This window comes from Halyomorpha halys, unplaced genomic scaffold (genome assembly GCF_000696795.3).
Source record: "Halyomorpha halys isolate HHAL.00 unplaced genomic scaffold, Hhal_1.1 Scaffold88.1, whole genome shotgun sequence".
Taxonomy (NCBI): Eukaryota; Metazoa; Arthropoda; class Insecta; order Hemiptera; family Pentatomidae; genus Halyomorpha; species Halyomorpha halys.
The window spans coordinates 1,943,188-1,948,540 of NW_027114863.1; the positions used below are offsets into that span (position 1 = coordinate 1,943,188).

A 5,353-nucleotide genomic window follows, 5' to 3' on the forward strand; every position below is an offset into this window, starting at 1 on the left:
GGTGAATTTATGTTACAATGTTGTTGATAGCAATTATAAAGTTACCATGTTTAAGACAACAAATTGAGTTTTCAACTTGAGATAAAAAATGCAGTTGTCATGGACCTGTCCTGCTATTTTTTTTTCAAATAAATAAAGTAATTTTTTTCCGACTACTGAATTTCAGTTTAAATGATTAAGACAGGATCTTATTTTTTTTCGATATAAGTATAGGAGCTATTATTCGGAAGGATGGTGAATTTCAGTTACAATGTTGATAATAGCAATTATAAAATTAAAATGTTTAAGACAACAAATTGAGTTTTCAACTTGAGATCAAAACAATGTAGTCGTGTCATGGACCTGTCCTGCTATTTTTTTTTTAAATAAATAAAGTAATGTTTTTCCGGATGGACGCAAACTGAATTTCAGTTTAAATGATTAAGACAGGATCTTATTTTTTTTTCGATATAAGTATAGGAGTTACTATTCGGAAGGATGGTGAATTTCAGTTGAAATGTTAAAGACAGCAATTATGAAGTTAAAATGTTTATGATAACAACTTAACTTTTCACCTTGAGATCAAATAATGCCGTCGTGTCATGGTCCTGTCCAGTTGCTTTTTTTTTTTTTTCAGAAATAAATAATGTAGTTATCTTTCGGATGGAAGGTGAATTTCAGTTATAATGTTTAAGATGGTGTCTTAATTTTTTTTTCTATATCAATAAACTATCTATTTTTCGGATGAACGCTTAATTTCGGATAAAATGTTTAGGATAACAACTTAATTTTTTTTCCATATAAATAAAGTAGTTATTTTTTAGAAGGAGGGTGAATTTCAATTAAAATGATTAAGACAGTAATTTTTTTTTAAATCTAAATAAAGGAGCTATTATTCTGAACGATGGTGAATTCAAGTTACAATGTTGATGATAGCAATTATGAAGTTAAAATGTTTAAGATAACAATTTAAGTTTTCAACTTGAGATCAAAACAATGCCGTCGTGACATGGTCCTGTCTAGCTACTTTTTTAAAAAATAAATAATGTAGTTATCTTTCGGATGGAAGGTGAATTTCAGTTATAATGTTTAAGACGGTGTCTTAATTTTTTTTTATATATCAATATACTATCTATGTTTCGGATGAACGCTTTATTTCGGATAAAATGTTTAGGATAGCAACTTAATTTTTTTTTTCATATAAAGAAAGTATTTATTTTTTAGAAGGAGGGTGAATTTCAATTAAAATGATTAAGACAGTAATTTTTTTTTTTATATAAATAAAGTAGTTATTTTCCGGATGGGCAGTGAGTTTCAGTTTAAATGTTGAAGATAACAATTATAAAGTTAAAATGTTTAAGACAGCAACTTAAGTTTTCAAATTGAGATCAAAACAATGGCGTCGTGTCATGGATCTGTCCTGGTATATTTTTTTAAAAATAAATAAAGTGATTTTTTTTCCGGATGGACGCAAAATGAATTTAGGTTTAAATGATTAAGACAGGATCTTATTTTTTTTTCGATATTAAGTATAGGAGCTATTATTCGGAAGTATGGTGAATTTCAGTTGAAATGTTAAAGACAGCAATTATGAAGTTAAAATGTTTATGATAACAAATTAAGTTTTCAACTTCAAAATAATGCCGTCGTGTCATGGTCCTGTCCAGTTGCTTTTTTTTTTTTTCGAAATAAATAATGTAGTTATCTTTCGGATGGAAGGTGTATTTCAGTTAAAACGATTAAGTCAGTATTTTTTTTTTTATATTAATAAAGTAGCTATTTTTAATTAGCTATTTAAGGGGATAAGTTCATTCTTATATAATTTTTTTTTTACCTTATCCTTTATCTAACTTCTCCACGGGATTCAACACATCTCCCTTCAGTCGTATAATTTGATCTCATATTTATCCCCTCTTCTAATTCTAATTTAACTATTTTGTTGGGTACGTAGTTTTAGAGTTATTTAGTAACAATTGAAAGCAGTATGGTTTTAATATTTTGCTTGAAATTGAAAATATTATTCTTATTTATAAAAAAGTAATCTTTATTAGCTAAGCGGAGGTAATCAAAATATGTCATCTATGATCCTACACTTTTTAACTAAACTAAACGCCCAATCATAAGTTGCTACGATCCATGGTTTTCATGATGCATGCTGAGCACTCTTCAGAACCTATTAGGTTGTGTCTTCTCCAACGACTATCGGTTTCAAGGATAGTGACGAATCGGCCTTGATCCACGGAATATTCAGGGGCAGGTGTACAAGAAGGTATATTTCTTTCTCGCAACGATCACCAAGGACAGGACCTCTGGGTAAGGACATCCTGGAAGATCACACTACGATTCCCGATTAGAGTATAAACGGGTTATGTATTAGTGTGTTAGGATCATCGCTTCTATGTCCAGTTTGTGTAATTAGCCTTCGGCAGACTGGTGGGCTTCACCTACCTGAGGAGGGAGGGTAAAAAGTATTGCTTTGTTGCTTGTGGTACTAATCATGCTCAACGTTGCTTAACTAAGCCTTAACAGCTGTATCTATTTTCAACTTGATAGTATACGTAATTATTTTTTTTTTTCGGCCAAGACTCCCATTGGAGTCCTATGCTGCCTATAGTGTACGTAATGTTGTAAATTTAAATTAATGTAATTTCATTAATTACACTCATTGGGTATAAATAAATAATTTCTTTTTATATTAAAAGAAGAGCCAATAAGCCAAATAAGTACTCTGTATGATGAGAAATCCAATTGAATTAAAAATTTTCTTTCTTTCTTTCCTTTCTTAAAAATACAGATATGCGTCTTTTTATTCCAAACTCCTTAACCATCCTAACCCATTAATTCTTAATCTTTCATCCTTAACAACCCTTGTATTGTCCCTGTATCCTCCGAGGCGTCTGAAAAGAAGATGGCCACGGGACCTTCTAGTTTAAATTAATGTTTGAAGTACCACCATTGGGTGGTTCCTTCCCAAGATTTTCAAGTGTATATGAAACATACAACATATTTACTTATTGTATTATTTTGTACAGTTGTAAATTACAATAAATAATAATAAAAAAAAAAAAAAAGAGTTTATAGATTATCATGCAGATCAGTCTTATGTAATAAACTGGAAGTTTAGACCGTTTGTCGACTAAGTGCTGTAAATATTCGAAATCGACGTGCAGTTCTCTGCCTTTTCAGTCTTGTATGAGGATTCCAAGCTAGTCGTTGGCTAGTTGGTTGATTAGGGAGTTTGTAATGGAAGGAATGATAACTGGTTTGGGCTAGTTCGGTTATATATGGAACATTAAGGTCTTTATTGATTATTTTATTTTTGACAAAGTAAGGAGTATTGAGTATTTTGTATTTTATGGATGGTATACGAGAGGAATTCGATGGTTCAGTGAAGGCCCAAAGCTCTACTCTCTATAGTCCAGATAGGCCTTATTATATTATGTAGGTCAGTCTTTAGTAATGGATTGGAAGTTCAGACTGTTTCTCTAATAAGTGTTGTAATAGTCAGAATCGACGTGCAGTTTCTTTTATTTTTAGTCTTGTGTGAGGATTCCAGGCTAGTCGTTTGTCCAGATGGAGTCCAAGTTAGCAGATCTATTCTAAAGGAGTAGGAGCGGCATTATTAAAGGATACTGTAGAGCAGTCAGTAGGTTTATGAAGACGGTTATTTTATGGGATTTGTTTTGATCCTCCAATTACGGCACCATCCTTCGTGGGTTGTGATATGAGATTGGGGAGTTTGGAATGCAATTAAAGGGTTATCATTGACTGCAACATGTGTCATCAGTGTATGTGGTAAGGTTAGTGTTAGGATTGGTTGGAATGTGTACAGGATGGGACCGAGGATGGGACCTTGAAGAACACCAGTGGACTGAGAGAAGAAGGATAAATAGGAACCATTGTGGTTTACTTTGAATAATATATCAGTGAGAAAGGGACGAATGATAAGAAAGTATGTAGGAGGTGGAAATTTACGGAGTTTATAAATCAGTCCCGGGTGCCAGACTCCCTTTAGGAAACTAATAAAGTTTCTAATTTTGTTATTTATTAATTTACCTCTTCAACAGGAATAAATTTTCTTTTTTTATTTGTTTTGGCGATTCAGCCACCGAGACATATTTCAGTACTACAGCGTCTTGATGTGGTGTTTTGTTGAGCATAATTCTGTGTAATTACATAAGTTGTCCAGTTTTATCACGCACCCTTTATTTTTCAAATCAAATTTGAGATTTACTGATATAGACAACCTTCTACTCTTCTGATATTTAAATGTGTAAATAATTATTTATTATTTATTTAATTTTGATATTATTTAAATTACTTATCCGTAAATATGGTATGAATCTATCATTAATTGTCTTTAACTGTGACATTGTAATAATTTTTTTTTATTGTGTAATACGAGTATTATCATAGAATACACTCACACGATATTCAAAAATATATAAATTGAATGATAACAAAACAAGAAATAGAAAACAAAAATATTAATAACAAATATAGAAAAAATAATAAAAAATAAACAAAATTATACTTAAAGTATAAAACTTCTTGAATTCAATCATTCCTATTTATAATATTTATATTCTGTCTAGAGAGCTCGAAACCGAGTTTGTCCTTCCAATTTAGGAGGAAAAAGCTGGACTCCGGAAGATCCCAGTGCTTCTCTTTCAACTGCGTCACTGGTATTTAAAGCCAGTAGAGGATGAGTGGGATGCTAGCCTCAGATGCTCAGTACTTGAGTGGAACTCCAATATAATTATTTATATTATCTTTAATACTTTTAGACCGCAATGCTTTCTTTATTTTCTCTTTTTAAATTCGGTTACAATACCAAGTGTCTTAAATTTTACCTAATATAGTCAACAAGTTATTTTCCTGGTTTCTTTAAAGTAAATAATATATGGAATATGTGTACTTTAGCTAATAATTTACCATGAAAAAATGTTAGAGAAAATTAATCTAGTAGTTTAATACAAACCGGTTATGTTCCGAGGAAAATCATTGAATTTCTGCTATGTCATAAGCGGACAAAACAAAGGTTATGACTGCTAAATAATTGATGTGAAACTGTTTTCTAAAACAGTTGGAACAATACAAAATATGACATTAGTTTTCACAAGGTCATTCTGATATTGTGTCACTTGAGAGGAAATGAGAATTTCGTATACCATCTGTTTGTTTCGTTATTTTCTATTTTATCCCGAACTTTTCTTCCTCTACTGCCTGCTGTTATAATATGAATAATTTTTTTTTAAGTTTTAAAAGAATTTTATTTTGTTTTTTAAGAACCGAACAATATTTTATTGTTTTAATTATTTATTTGTTTGATTAAATTTGTTTATAGCAAACATAAACAAATATTTATTAATTA

The 5,353-nt window shown here is 30.6% G+C and overlaps 1 protein-coding gene across 1 annotated transcript in view; it reads right to left on the reverse strand.

Moving 5' to 3' along the window:
* Positions 1-5,124, reverse strand: part of LOC106677133 (stearoyl-CoA desaturase) — a 15,633-nt gene extending 10,509 nt beyond the window's left edge. Inside the window, exon 1 of the mRNA XM_067051959.1 lies at positions 4,961-5,124. The gene's annotated coding sequence lies outside the window, so the exon portion shown is untranslated. The remainder of the gene's footprint in view (positions 1-4,960) is intronic.
* Between the last annotated feature and the right edge of the window lie 229 nt (positions 5,125-5,353).